The sequence below is a fragment of the Podarcis pityusensis genome, assembly GCF_964106645.2.
Source record: "Podarcis pityusensis genome assembly, chromosome: 4".
Lineage (NCBI taxonomy): Eukaryota > Metazoa > Chordata > Lepidosauria > Squamata > Lacertidae > Podarcis > Podarcis pityusensis.
In genome coordinates, this window is record NC_138027.1 from 80255429 (window position 1) to 80271740 (window position 16312).

A 16312-nucleotide genomic window follows, 5' to 3' on the forward strand; every position below is an offset into this window, starting at 1 on the left:
ATTTGGCTTCTCTAACCAAAGTTAAAAGTGATTTAGGAACTGTTCACTCCCACCTGCATCAGCATTTTAAATCTGTTCTGCTGCAGCTGGGAGAGAGAGCGAGAGAAAGAATCTTATGCGAGGCACCCAAACTCCTTGGCAATATTTGCCTTCCCAAAGCAACTGCAAGCCTTAAAAGCCTTTAAAGGAAAACAATGGCTTTAAAAATGCGCCAACATAGATACCAAGACCACTAAATACATTGATGACCAATTCAGCTCTTGAGTGGACAGTCTGTTTGACATGCCTTCATTTGGCATGTTAAACCAGTCGTCAATAAGCCATTGATTAATCAAAAGATGTCGTTTCGAAACAGGAACTTGCTTCTCTCGAGGTTTGCTGGGCTCATTAAAGATCCCTCAGCTGCTCTGACTTCATCGGCAATCTTGTGAAGGGGCAGCATCAGAAGCAGCCCACTGATTGGGACTCCATTGGCTCAGCAGGGGTTCCAAGAGCTCAGTGGAGGGAAAGTGTCAGGTTAAAAATATGTCTTGGTGTTTGCAGGGCTGGGAAAAGAATGCCCTGGCTGTGCTAATTGGAAGGGATTGAAAGATCTGGGTGGTAGCCAAACCGTCCTGAGTGTAATGTGGGAAGGTGGGACTTCTGCAATGAGCATGCAGCACTGAATCTAATCTCCCATCAGGCTTCAATTCTATCAATGCACGCGCCCAGCAATTGCAATTACCCTGGAATCTTTTTTTGCGGGGTGGCGGTGGGAGAGAAGCTCAACACAATGCTCTTGACTGCAGAGGGAGCCCAGGCAAATTTTACGTGACACCGTCGTAGAACGAGGCAAAAACAATGAAGGAGCCTCCGAAATGGTAGTGATTATTGCAGAATGTGATACTGCTACTGTTAAACCGTGTAGGGAACTTGTTAAAAAAAAGCCAGATAAAAGGTGAGCGTCACTCAAATATTTTTTCAGTCAGCTTCGGGGGGAATTGAATTCAAACAGCAATTTCTGAATGGATTTTGCTTACAGAGTCCTGCTACTTCCTGAGTTTGTGTTCACACTGCAGTCCTGTGCACATTTATTCAGAAGTCACACACTCTTCAATGGGGCTCACTCCCTAGTACGTGTGCTTAGAGTTGCAGCCCTGCAGAGTGTTTCTGCACTTCATTTAACTTGGGATTGTAGCTCATTCTACTCCTGTGTTACTGTCATTGGCAGCTAACATAGCTGTCAACTTTTCCCTTTTCTTGCGAGGAGTCCTATTCGGAATAAGGGAATTTTCCTTTAAAAAAGGGAAACGTTGACAGCTATGAGCTAACTGGGTTCTGTTTCACTTGCTCAGTTGTTACTATCACTTTGGATATAATTACAATTTGCGGTAGTCGTTTATGCTGCTTTCTCAGCACTTTCCTCTTCCTGTAGGACTTAAGAGCATAAGAGAAGCCCAAAAGGGTAAGGGCCCATCTAGTCTAGCATCCTGTTCTCACAGTGGCCAACCACATGCCTATGAGAAGCGCACAAGCTGGTCTTGAGTGCCACAGCACTCCCCCTTTTCTGATTTCCAGCATGCTGTGTCGAATGGTGAAGGTAGAACACAGGTATCATAGTTAGTAGTCATTAACTTCTATCCCACATGCTTGTCAGCAGTAAGGTAAAGGTAAAGGGACCCCTGACCATTAGGTCCAGTCGTGACCGACTCTGGGGCTGCGGCGCTCATCTCACTTTATTGGCTGAGCGAGCCGGCGTACAGCTTCCGGGTCATGTGGCCAGCATGACTAAGCCGCTTCTGGCGAACCAGAGCAGTGCATGGAAACGCGTTTACCTTCCCGCCGGAGCGGTACCTATTTATCTACTTGCACTTTGACGTGCTTTCGAACTGCTAGGTTGGCAGGAGCAGGGACCGAGCAACGGGAGCTCACCCCGTCACGGGGATTCAAACCGCCGACCTTCTGATCAGCAAGTCCTAGGTTCTGTGGTTTAACCCAAGGCGCCACCCGCGTCCCTTGTCAGCAGTGCTACCTAACAAATAAATAAATGCAGCAACCTTCACACTGGAAAATAAAGACCATGTGCTGTGCTTCATGAATCCTTCTAGTTCCAGCTGTGAGTGAGGTGCCTATGGTTACTTTCTGGAGAGAAGAGATTCTGTATGTACTCTGAGACTGTGACTTCTTTAGCCATTCTGGAGGTGTAGCCAAAAATCACTCTCAGTAATGTGTGTCAGAGAGACATGGAGTCCATGACCTGACGCCAGATTCTAAAAGATGGGACTGGTTCACATATGTATGTAAAGCACTTGGTTACTTAGTACTAGATTATCTCAGCAGACTTCAAATCGAGTCCACTGTTTTCCAGGTGATGTGAGGCAGGCACTAAATTGGGCATTAGAACTCTGGTGGGTCATTCACAGGTACAAGTCGGCACTGCAGGCATTCAGTGATGAACATGCATGTGCTAACCAGTTCACAGTTGACTAGCTGATTTCATGCACATTCAATATTCAATTACTGCCTCGTCGTATGACTCATTCTGGAGCCAACAGTGTCCTGGAACACTGAAGCAAATTCTTTTATTATTCTAAGTTATAGGTTCCCAAAATGTGTGGTCTATGGACCACCAGTAGTCCATGAACTTTATTCAGGTGGTCCGTGGTTGTGATTCTACATACTGGTATAGCTATGTGCATATGGAGAATTGTGTGTGTGTGTGTAAAGAATAGTGAGCACAGTGGGTAAAGGTAAAGGTAAAGGATCCCTGACAGTTAAGTCCAGTCGGGAACGACTCTGGGGTTATGGCTCTCATCTCACTCTATAGGCCGAGGGAGCCAACGTTTGTCCACAGACAGTTTTTCTGGGTCATGTGGCCAGCATGACTAAGCTGCTTCTGGATAAACCAGAGCAGCGCACGGAAATGCCGTTTACCTTCCCGCCGGAGTGGTACCTATTTATCTACTGCTAGGTTGGCAGGAGCAGGGACCGAGCAACGGGAGCTCACCCCGTCGCAGGGATTCAAACCGCTGACCTTCTGATCGGCAAGCCCTAGGCTCAGTGGTTTAGACCATAGTGCCACCCGCGTCCCACTGAGCACAGTGGTTATGTGTGTACAAATAACAGCGGCCACAGATACTTTGGACTATAATTCCCATCAATTCCTGCCAGCACAGCTGCCTTTCCTATTCTTTTAGATTAGGATATCAACAGCTGGGAGCTTGCGCTTCTACAGACATCTCTTCACATCACAGTTTGGTGTGTGTGTGATCCTTTGCTCAATTTAAGTCATGTTTCAAATGGCTTAGTTTGCATATTTAGATAGTTGTCTATATTTTTAAAACATTTCATTCTCACCACAGTAGATTGTTCTCCTGACATGTGTTAAAGACCATTGTCTTTATAAACAAACAAGACATTAACGTAAGGATTGTTTTTAAATGACAATTCTCAAACACCTCATTTGGATTCTAATTAGGCGCCTTTCATCTCAGGCTCCTGTTTAAAGTACAGGACTAAACCAGGATCACAATCAGATTAATATAATGGTGAGGGAAGTTCATTTTCACCAGTGAAGGGAGTGCCCTGCAATTAAGTTCCCACACATGTGAGTTATGGGTCATTTGACCATTAGTGAAGTGACTAATCCAGTCGTGAGGAGAATGCCTTGTGAAAATAAATCTTACTGAATTAGTGGCTCCTATGATGGATTCTCTCCCCCACCCAACCATGTTCTCTGTGCTGCCGTTCAGCTTACCCTTTTGAAGCCAACCCTAGGTGTTTTGACATTGTTATGGGGAATTTTATCAGAGCTCACAGGAGCCTTTGCGAAGAAAGAAACAATAGAAGTAGCAGAAAATAAGTAATAAATAGATAACCAGAAGCCAGCGCTAGCACAATGAACGCTCACTCATCAGTTTCAACAGCATCTTTTGTCCTGGGATGGTCTGAACAACCATTTAAAAAAAGAAAGAAAAGCAACAAAGTTTGTGATTAATCCAGGATCATGTATTCTAACAGCCACTTTGTGAGCAAGAGACCAAAAGGAATTAAACAGGAAAAATTGCTGCAAAATGACTTCTGGCATCATTTGAAACATTGACAATGTTCAAGGCTTTAGGATAAATAACTACAAGGGTGACCTGCTACAAAAAGTTGCAGTGTATCCTAACTCTTAGCACACAGCTATGGGTACTTTCAGAATACTGTCAGCATTCTACTCTGGAGCTGTCCATTTTCTTTTCATTGGATATTTGGTGTTCTATGACCACCAAGCAACAGACTAGCCAGTGGGTGGGTTTCTTTGTGTTTTTAGTTCTGTATTTTCGCTCCTTAAGATGGGATAACATACAGAAATACAAACTCACTAGGAAGTCAGAAGTAGCTTTAGCTCAATGCTGAGTGCATACTGCATGAGAAAACCCCAGATTAGAAAGATAGAATCAAAGGGTTGGAACTAGGAATCTCAAAGGTCACCTGGTCCAGCCACCTGTTGATGCTAGAAAGCCACAACTTCAGCTTCGCTGACAGATGCCATCCAGCACCTGCTTTTAAAAAGCTGCCATTTTGTAGATGCAAAAGAAAGAGGAGGCTTCGCCCTGCCAGACTTGAAATTATACTACGAAGCATCTTAACTCTGTTGGTTAAAGGAATGGATGAAATTAGAAGATACGGATGTGTTAGGTTTAGAAGGTTTTGATAACAGATTTGGGTGGCATGCGTATTTGTGGTATGACAAGAAACGGGTTCATAAAGGATTTGAAAATCATATTATAAGAGGGTCCTTGATTGAAGTATGGGAAAGATATAAAAATCTGTTGGAACAAAAAAACCCATATTGGTTATCACCGCTGGAAGCGATGAGTGTGAAGAAAGTCAATGTGACAGAGGGTTGGGTAACATATGAGAAATTAATATGTAAAAGTGAAGGAAAATGGAAAATGAGACCATTTGAAGAAGTTAAGAATTATGTGAATGATTAGCTGCATTACTTTCAAGTTAATGAGATGTTTAGAAAAGATTTAAACCAAAGGGGTTTTGCTGATAAAGAATCCAATTTTCAGACAGACATATTAAACAATGATTATAAGATCTTAGCAAAAATGTATAAAATATTGCTGGAATGGTATACGAAGGATGAGGAGGTAAAATCAGTGATGATTGATTGGGCCAAAGATATAGGACATAACATACAAATGGAGGATTGGGAAAGACTCTGGAAAGATGGTTTAAGATTCACTGCATGTACTGCTTTAAAAGAAAATGTTATGAAAATGATGTATCGATGGTATATAACCCCTGTAAAGTTAGCAAAAATGTATAAGACAAGTAACAATTGTTGGAAATGTAAAAAAAAGAAAGGTGCTTTCTTTCATATGTGGTGGGAGTGTAAGAAGGTAAAATGTTGAAATATACATTTACTAAGAAACCAGAAGCATTTTTACTAGGCATTATAGGGAATGAGATAAATAAGAAAGAGAAGAAGTTGTTTTTATATGCAGTGACAGCAGCAAGAATATTGATGGCTCAGAAATGGAAGCAAGAGGAGCTGTATACGATAGAAAAATGGAGAACTAAAATGATGGACTATGCGGAATTGGACAGAATGACAGGAAGGATCCGGAATCGACGAGATCAAAGATTTACAGAAGATTGGGAGAAGTTTATTCAATATTTGCAAAAACTAAGTGATAACCAGATTACGTTTGTAAGTTTTAAAGAAGCTCTGTGATGTGAAAATGTAACAATAAGTAAAAATAATGAATTGAATCTAATAGTTTTAATAACAAGGGGTAGGAATGTGTTAAAAGTGATAAAATGAAGGAAGCTCAGACAAATTGAGGGAACTCAAAAATGGAATTAAGATGTAATTAAGAAGCTGAAATGTACAACTTTGTTTTTTATATTTGTAAACCAATAAAAAAATAATTTAAAAAAAAATAAAAAGCTGCCATTTTGTAAAATGTTTGGGGGGAAGGCCTTTCCCTTTGAGCCATAGTTTACCAGATTCCCTCCCCATAATTTGTATTTTTGTCACAGGTCTCAACAGGGCAGGCACGTGCGAGGCAGAAAGACTGTGAATATGCACAGAATGCCTCCTTCCCATAAGTGAGTAACTAAAACCAGCATCTCTCCTACCCATCTTGCAGACTTAAGCTCCAGCACCTTTTATTGTTGAAAGTAGTAAGAATAGTTTGGCATGTCGACTAAATTTCTATAGTGAATGAACACAACTCAAATGACAAAGAACTATTATACTAGCTCTCCTAGGAACATTTGTCAAATGCAATGCAACTTGAATTATCTCAAGGCCAAACATCTGACAATGGAGAAGACTTGTATCTTTTTAAAAAATGTGTCCATAACTGAAAAACATTCACAGTGAAATACCAGAGTGTGAAATAATTATAACCTTTGCGGCTAGCCAGCCCTTATATAATGCCTTTTCTAGTGATGTGCAGGGGCCACAAGATTCACAAAAATACTGATCTGCTTCTGAGTCACTCTGCGCATTCTCTGATTTGATCTGTAATTTGGTCCCTGAGCAACTCTGCAAAAAACAACGCTCTGTGTTCCTCAATTCCTATCCTGGGTGTCTAAAAATGGTTGTAACTGCCCCCACTGCCTTACTTTGCACTAGCTGGATGGAATTTACAGGCAGAGGAACCCTCTAGAGTGGATTATGCCTACCAAACTGTTGACCTAAGGACATAAGATGAACCCACACTGAGAATCATTTCTCTGCTGTGAAATCTTTTGGTATACTAAAATCTGAGATGGTACCCCTAGCTTGTTCTTCTGCATAGATTCCCCATGGCTCCAGCATAGGCATGTGGCATCCCAAACTATGGCCCAGGATTTTTTTTGGACATACGTATCAGGGAACTAAGTGGTACACATACTCTCTCCCTCAGGATCCACCCCCATTGCATGCACAACTTAAGACCGTAGGGTAGTGTATCTGCTTTTATCTCTTCCCCAATTCTGCCGCCAGCAGGAGAAAGACATAGACTAGAGGATGGTTATGGAAGGAGGAAGATAGCAAAGGTGTCCTTGCTCCCATGGTCAACAACATGGCATATATCACAAGTTGATTAGGCAGCCTTGTTATGCCTCTCTTCCGACAGTCATTAGCAAAGTTCCTTTTGCATATCCTTTTCATTCTACAGTTAAAATTAAATTTAATTACAGCCAATATGAGTCATAATGAAAAATAAACACTTCTCCATACACATAATCAAACAAAGATGAATGAGGCTTGAGGTTTTAATTGTGGCTCTCTTTGGTAATTCTTGCTGAATTCCTAATGATGTACTTAACAGGGAGTGCAAGCATCTTGTATTACCACATCAAAATGCCTCCTTTCACCATTGTCTTAGACATTACACAGTTGTCTTGATCAAGGAAAGTGTGGGATTGCTTTTTTTTTTTTTGCCATTTATTAAATGGCACATTATTTAAATTGTTTTACCTCTTCCAGAGAGTAGTGTCATGTATTGTATTTTGCATTAGGTTATCTCTTTATTCCTTGTTATTTTAATGAAAATTGCAGTGCTTCTTAGGGAGAAATAGGTAATTACATGCACAAGTCAAAATAAAACTCCTTTACACTGCAAAAGCAGCACACGTAATCAGGAAAAAAAATAAGGAGATGGTGCAATCAGGCTAGAGATCACGGATCATCTGATCAACTCTGTGTAACCAATTTATTTCATGATACCACAACAAACAGTTCTTTCAGAACACAAAATGGCCTGAACTCCTTGTTGCAACAACCCTGAAAGGTAGGTTTCTACACTCATAGCATAGTAAACCTCACAGAGCAGCCTATTCACAGTTCCAGCATACATGAAACTTCTATCTCAGCCACGTCAGATGTAAATGCATGGCTAAACAGCCAGGACTTTGAAGGTGAAAGTAATAGAGAGAGATGAAAGTGGGTCTTCCAGGGCACGGGTGAGAGAAGCACCAAGCGTGTATATATAGAGAAGCAGCTGTAAACTACAAGCAAATGGACATGAAATGCAAAAAATATAAGTAAAGGTAAAGGGACCCATGACCATTAGGTCCAGTCGTGGCCGACTCTGGGGTTTCGGCGCTCATCTCACTTTATTGGCCGAGGGAGCCGGCGTACATCTGGCCAGCATGACTAAGCTGCTTCTGGCGAACCAGAGCAACGCACAGAAACGCCGTTTAGCTTCCCGCCGGAGTGGTACCTATTTATCTGCTTGCACTTTGATGTGTTTTCAAACTGCTAGGTTGGCAGGAGCTGGGACCTCACCCCGGGAGCAATGGGAGCTCACCCTGTCGTGGGGATTCGAACCGCCGACCTTTTGATCGGCAAGTCCTAGGCTCTGTGGTTTAACCCACAGTGCCACCTGCGTCCCTTCATTCCTAATGACCCTAGGGCTCAACTTTAAACACGCACAGTCTCAATACAGTGAGGGGAGGGTGAAATGTTACAGCCAATGAAGTAGTTCTAGTGTTGTGATTAGGAATGGGGCATTAGAAATTTGATTCAGTTTGCATTTAAAGGCATACATCAAATTTGCACATTTTGAAACAAAATGAGAACCAAAACGCAGCCATCCTTCAAAACATACCGTACACTTCTTTGAATTTTGCAAAGCAGTTCTGGTTGGACTGGGTGATGTAACCGTTAAATTGATGAAAGCAGATGGTGAAATGGAAATGCTTTCCTTACAAGGGTTTGGAGAAGAGGAGGAGGATGTAATCGTAAGTGGAGAGATGGAGAATTATCTGGATTTCCCCGCTTTGAGAAAGCTTCAGTCCGGGTCTTTCTTCAGTTCTAGCAGAGAGACAGTACTCTGCATACGATTTTGAGAGAGTTTAGAGGACGACGTTACCGAATTTGTGATACTCTCTGTGGAAAAAGACTGGGGAAAATTAAAATGGAGGGTTCTAGAGGAGGAGATGGGATACTATCATAAACAGAACAGGAAATGGAAATACAACAGGAAATGGAATTTGAACATATGGAACTGGACATGAATTAAAGGATATATTAACAAGGGGGGGAAATGGAATACTATTCCAATATGTGATCACATTGGAGAGATTTTAACAGGGACATGGATGGAAGAATATTATTATTATTATTATTCAATGTGGAGGAATGGTGATGGGAATTAATAGGGGTAAAGTTAATATTAAAGGAAAAACATGGTAAACATTTAGCAAGCATAATAATAATAGTTCAGAAACCCCTCTTGGACTTTTTGTGGCCAAAAGAAATGAATGTTTCAGAGACACTTTGACTTAAAAGAAATACTTTTTAACAGAAAGTGGAGAAGCTGGATGCTATCATGGACTGGATGTCTTAAATAATCTCCCCCCCCCCCCTTTTGTATGTAACTGCAAGATGGAAAATTAGAAGCCCTTGTTATCTTTCTCTAATGTTTCTTTTTCTTCTTTTTTCCTTTCATTTTCTTTTGCTTCTCTCTCTCTCTCTCTCTCTCTCTCTCTCTCTCTCTCTCTCTCTCTCTCTCCTCTCTTCTTCTTGTTTTTTCCCTTTCCTTTCTTTTTTGCCTCTATTCTTTTTTCTTTGGAGGCATACATTTGGGGCCTTTGTTAAGATGCAAGGATTGTGCAGTCATGGGGTGGTAGATATTTGATGGAGGGCCCTGGGTGGGAGGCAGGGTAATGTTGGTCTCCCAGGGAGGAGAAAGGAAGGTGAGAGTTGGGAGGGGCTGCTACCTTCTGTGACTGATGGGGGCTGAGAATTGCCTTTAGGAGAGGACTCTGTACTCTGAATTTACTGTAGCTGTTGTTTTACTGTGAAAAAAGTTAATAAAAATCTTGTAACAGAATTTTGCAGTGCAGTTCTTCAGCCAGCTTATGTGTAGAAAAATTCACGCATTAGTGAAAACAACATACAAAAAAGCATTAGAATATTTTTTAAAATGCATGAAAAATATGTTTTATTAGGGAAAATTCACATTAAAATGCTGATTAATTTTTCATGATGGTTTTTTTTCCTTTTAAAAAAATACAAATCGTTGCAGAAATGTGTGGAACTGAATTTAAGATTAGAAAAATGAGAACCCAGGAGAACCGAAATGGACAAATTTGTCTGTTCCTGGTTGTGACCGAAGCTCGAAATATACATCACGGCAGATCCGTGTGTTTAAACCTAAACACATAGGAAGCACAGGGACTTACCTGGGCACTCAGCAGAGGGTACCTCCCACCATCCTCAAAGTCTCCCCCTCCCCCAAAATCATTTTCTTCTCTGGTTTTGCTCTAGTAATGGAACTGAGTTTTGCTGTGAATGGAGGAAACTGACCTGGTGGAGTGGCTACAATGAGATAAGTAGCAATGTGAGACGTTCCAAGACATTTTTCTGCCTGGGGCACTCCCTTCACTCGTGTGCCTAAGCCAGTTGGACTAGACATAGAATCGTACTTCAGTACTGGCAATGAGACAGTTTCCTCCCACCACACCTGAGGGCAGCAGGACAGGCCATGTAGCCCACAAGACTCTGCTTTCAAACAGAGGGGAATGGCTGGGGAGCTGAGGGAGAACAGCTGGGGTGCTGCTGCCCCTGCCCCACCCAACATCTGCTGCTTGCTTGTGCCAGTTGCTTCACTCCACCCAATGGTAGGGCCGGCCAGCCCGCATGGGGAAGATCCAAGTTTAAACACATATGTCTGCCACTGCCACCTGTTGTGTATGAGCTTCAGTTGCCTAATTTGTTCACTACACCGTGGGAACCTTGTGATCAAACCATACCTTAGGTTGCATGCCTTTTATTCACAACTTCGTCATTTTCTCTTCTTGCAAACACAAATCTCATTAACCTGGAATTGTTTTTACTCTACTTGATATTAAAGTTTATAACTTTCCCTTCCTTGGCTCCGTGTTGACATGCACCTATTGAATTTTAATTCCCAGCTATTTAAACTGGATGTTCTGTTATTTATACTTGAGAACCTAGAATCGTTTGGGTCATCCATCTTGATCAGGGATGAGGAGCCTGTGGGCCTCAAGATGTTATTGGACTACAACTCCCATCATCCCTGACCATTGGCCATGCCAGCTGGTGCTGATGGGAGTTGGAGTGCAGCAACACCTGGACAGCTACAAATTCCCCGTCCCTGGTCTAGACATGCAGTGGTTCCATATTTTTCTGCGTCATTATGACATGCTGTAGTGGTGTTCCTAAGTGGAGAAAGAAAGCCTTAATGAGATGTGAAGCGAAAATACCTGAAGGTTTGCTTTTCCACTGTGTGTAGACATTGCACAATAACTTGTAGCAATTTAAATTTCATCATTATCTAGCATTTGTAGGGGTACTTCAAAAGTTTAGTTGATAGTTAATTTAAGATTGCTGACTTAGATCACAATACAGTAATTAGGCAGAATTAAGGTAAAAATGGAAAGAAAATGAATCAAGTAATACAATACATTGTGTAGTAGTATTTTTTCCACTTCTCAAGACATTTCTAGTAACGTTACAATGTTTGCATTCTCATGAAAGAAAGACACTTTGATTATATATTTCTGTTATAAAACAATCTTTGAAATATGCTGGCTAGCTTTGGCTTCCAGCTTTTACCATTGTCGTGAGCCATAGCGTACTTGCTGTACAATACACACAGCAGCACATCCTCAAAAGCCCTGAAGACAATTGATACTTCAGTCCTATATCCACTCACTGGGAGTAAGTCCACTGAAAACAATGGGACTTGTTTCTAAGTAGACATGTCCAGATTATTATGTGAATTACGTAACTAACATAGTTCGCTGCAAGTATGGGGAACCTCTGGCCCTCTACATCAGGAGTTGCCAACCTTTTTGAACCATTTGAGATTCTGAGAGAGTACTGGAGGCACCAGTCACAAAATGGCTGACATTGACATTGACCAGCCACAAAATGGCTGACATTGGGGGCGGGACGTCATAAAACACAAAATGTATGCCATGGGGAACATGGCATACCACAAAGTTGAGAGAGGTAGTCACACCTCACATTTTTATATTTACTGTGGGAAGTTAGCTCTGTTCTGCTGGTCCTGATTGTGCAGATCGCACAATATTGATTTTACACACACACGGAAATATTTGTGCTGTCTAATAGCAAGAAGGAGCATTCCTCAGTACCAGGAGAAATCTACAATGTGGCCACATCTCACTAAGAAAATGTGAAACCTGCACATTTTGCCCCCTAACTTTATTTCTAGGGGGTGGGGCTAGAGACTTACCTTAAAAAAATATGCTCAGAATCTAGGGCACCTATCTGAGGGTGTCAATGAAAGCCTTCACACACGCTGCTGTAAATGTTCCTGGACTCTTAACTGCTATTGTCCATGACCATATTGGCTGGGGCAGAATGAAACTAGACTCCAAGAACATCAGGAGGACCACAGGTTCCCAACCCCTAGCCTAGAATGTGGTCTTTGGTCTGGTTAATGGCATTATGAGATGAGTTTTGGAAGGTAAGGAAGAACTAGCTACAAGAATGTAAGGCAGTTCACTGCACATTTCAAAAGCAGCACATACATTATAGACAAAAGACACCATCTGCCAAAGAACATTTAAGTTCTATGGTGTTCAGTGTACTTCTCTCCCCTTGAAATTGGTGGGGGGCAGGGGGAATGTTGACTTTGGCTGAATCAGACAGCTGATTTGCAAGAACAGTTTAATGTGGTTGGATTCGTACTAGGGATGAAGAACTTGTGGCCCTCCAGATATTGTTGAATTTCAACTCCCATCATCCCTGACCATGGGCCATACTGGCTGAAGGAAGTTGGAGTCCAACAATATCTGGAGGGCCAAAGGTCCCCCGTTTTTGAACTGCACTTCCAGCAGAAGGGATGTAGAATGCAGAGGTGGAAAGTGGACTGTACCATCTCAGGCTGATGGTGGTAGTAGATAGTATTTTTTGAATGCTTTCCTAAGTAAAAAATACAAAAGCAAAAGGGTCTCCCTGAATATGAAAAAGAAAAGAAAAAGCACAGCCTTATGTGCTACTTGGGGTGGGGGAAGGGTATCATATGAGGGGGGGATTTGAAAGTGATATACCCCACATAGTCGAAAGTGGTACATTCCAGTTTACCACCTCAACCTTCTACCACTTCCGTCTTATGGGTATGCAGATCCAGGTCATGTTGAGTTCAAACTAGTCACATTAACATTCATTTTTTTTGTTTAAAATATTGGTAGAAATCAGAGTAAAGGACCTTAAAGAAAGGGGACGAAGAGTGACTGGACCATGGCTCTTTCTCATTTCCAAGTCTGTTTCTGACATTTCAATTTCACAGTAAGTTTTAATTCAATAACTGGCAAATATTATTATCATTTTTCATGGGGCCAAGCTGAGATCATTTATCTCCTTTGTATATTTTAAAGCTCAGACTGTTCCGCTGGAAGGAACCCCCTACCAACACACACCAGCTATAGTGACCTTACTTGTTCCATTTACTGAATCTGTGATTTCTTTTCTCCGTGTTGGTGTGTGTGCCAGATGGCAGTCAAATGATAATAAACATAACAAATAGAGACAGTGCATGAGCAGAGATAACAGTGGCCGAATGTACACAGTTGTTGAGGATGGAGGAGATTGTTTGCTGCAAAACGAACACAAAGTTCCATTGTATAAGAATCAGGTTTGTGTTGTTTCCACCAAAATGTGTAAAGTAATGCAGAGAGTGAAAGTCTGCATTCTAATCAGGGGTTGGATGTCAGCAACGTTGGTTGATTCTGGCAAGGAGCTCATCTCAGTGCTCTAAAGTGATGCTGGCTCTTTTCCCATATGCGCAGTTCAGTCTTGTGCAGGCTTACTCAGAAGCAAAATGCATTGAGTTCAATGCAACTTATTCCCATGTTAAGTGTGCATTCAATTGCAGTCACAGTTATGTGGCCTTTGCTAAACCTTACGATTTTTTACTAGTGTGCACAGCGCATTATGATTTTTATCTCACTCTTGGGAGGTTAGCCTTTAAGATTTCCATTTCACAAATGAAACACAGAGGCTGAGAGATAGTTCTGTGTTCCGTCCTGCATCCCTAAAGCTTGACCGCATGTTGTCCGAAAGAAACATGGTTCAAACGGAGTGGGGGGGTGGGGATTCTATTCCATTCACATTTAAAGGTGAACCTACCTAATCCACACTTTCAAAAAATGATGCAAGAAGTAGAACACAGCCAGTCTTCAAAATTCAAATTTCTCATTTTTTTGCAATGCAGTGCTCCAGCCAAGCAATGTGTACAAGAATGTTCATACTGAGATAAAGTGTGCATGAAATATGATGTAAAGGTAAAGGGACCCCTGACCATTAGGTCCAGTCGTGGCCGACTCTGGGGTTGCAGCGCTCATCTTGCTTTATTGGCCGAGGGAGCCGGCGTACAGCTTCTGGGTCATGTGGCCAGCATGACTAAGCCGCTTCTGGCGAACCAGAGCAGCGCACAGAAATGCCGTTTGCCTTCCCGCCGGAGCGGTACCTTTTTATCTACTTGCACTTTGACGTGCTTTCGAACTGCTAGGTTGGCAGGAGCAGGGACCGAGCAACGGGAGCTCACCCCATTGTAGGAATTCAAACCACCAACATTCTGATCGACAAGTCCTAAGCTCTGTGGTTTAACCCACAGTGCCACCCGTGTCCCACAGCACCACCCGCGTCCCGAAATATGATGTATTAGGATATAATTGCAAAAATGTGTTTATTAGGCAAAATTCCAAACAAAGAAGTGTATAGTAGCATAAATTTGTATTAGAATACTGATGAATTTTCATGATGTGAAGATGTGGAGAACTAAGAGAAACCAAAATTGACTTATTTGTCCATTCTTAGATGCAAACTGGATGATTGATTTTACTATTTCTCCCAGCCTAAAGAGCACTTGTACTGCTAAGTGGATGATCTATACAGTGATTCTTACTGGTGAGAGTAAACAGAAACATTATTTAATTATTGGGGAGATGCCCCTCACCCAATGTGAATTTTTGAAATCTGCCGCATGGTTCGCTTGTTCACTGTGAGCTTGGACTTTTCAAATAGGCAAAAAGAAGATGGCAGAAGAAGAGGATAGGTTTACTGAACATTGATGCTACAATGACCCTTAATTGTGCTTTGAAGAGCTTTTTCTTAAAGTTGTTTTTAGACTGAGTCCAAAGAATAGCACCAGAAAAGTGCTCTTTGGCCTCCCTGGCACCTGTGCTATGTGGCTGTTCAGGACACTGTTTTATCTCTAAAGCTATTTATCATCTATCATGAAGCTATTGAGAACTTTCATTAGGCGTTTTGGAGCATTGTGTCATCTCTGTTTTTCCCTAACATCTGAACTGGAAGTGGCTGTGCAAATCTTGTATCAGAATGCAGAAGTGGACTGGATGAGGGCCAATAAACTTAGTGAAATCCTGGGAAAATGGCAGTCTTTGTGGGCAGGTGGTTCCTGTGTTCAGAAGATAGGTCAATTGCCTGTTCCGGATGGGGTTGTGTCCCCTCTGAAGAAGCATGTTGTTGTTTTTTAATCAGCTATATTTCATATGCCAGCTGTGGTTGGCATAGCCTGGCTGCTGTAGTCCATGCACTGGTAACTTCAAGACTGGATTGCTGCAATGCGCTCTGCATGTGGGGCTGCCCATGGGTCTAGTCTGGAACCTCCAGCTAGTGCAGAATGCAGTGGATAGACATGCTACTGGAGAAAGATAGCCAACAATATGTGGCAACCCTGCTAAAACATTTTCACAGGCTGCCCATATATTACCAGGACAGGTAACCTATTAATATACAAAGTCCTGAACAATTTGGATTCAGGATACCTCATGGACCACTGAATTCCTCATATCCCAACTCAGTCACAGATCATCCTGAGGAGTACTGTGTTGGAGAAACATGATTGGCTTTAAATAGCATATGGGAATTCAGTGTTACTGGTCCCATGCTGTGGGATACTCTTCTAATAGAGCAGGTATGTCCAAAGTCCATTTCGGGGGCCTAATCCAGACCGCCAGTCGATTTAATCCGGCCCCCTGGGCAGTATATGCCCTGGGGTAAAATCCTAAAAAAAAAAAGTTCAACAACTTTGGGGTTAAATCCTAAAATAAGCTCAACAACTTCAATTCTAAAAAAAGCTTAACAACCTTGGTTGGCCCTCACGCATGTTCACTTCATCAAATCCGGCCCTCTTTGAAAAAAGTTTGGGCACACCTGCAATAGAGATTCAGCAGGGATCTGCTAGTTTTCAGAAATCTCTTAAAGGCCTATTTCAAGATGAGTTGTTCTTCTTCTTCTTCTTCTTCTTCTTCTTCTTCTTCTTCTTCTTATTCTTATATTGTTTTGATGATATTTTATGTTTTTGTGTACTTCTAT

The 16312-nt window shown here is 41.9% G+C and overlaps 1 long non-coding RNA gene across 2 annotated transcripts in view; it reads left to right on the forward strand.

Annotated features, from left to right (window-relative positions):
- The window catches only part of LOC308475872, a 336243-nt gene that overhangs the window by 110076 nt on the left and 209855 nt on the right, over positions 1–16312 (forward strand). For both annotated transcript variants that reach the window (XR_013985457.1, XR_013985458.1), the window contains one exon: positions 13165–13261. This is a non-coding gene — a long non-coding RNA (uncharacterized lncRNA). The remainder of the gene's footprint in view (positions 1–13164; positions 13262–16312) is intronic.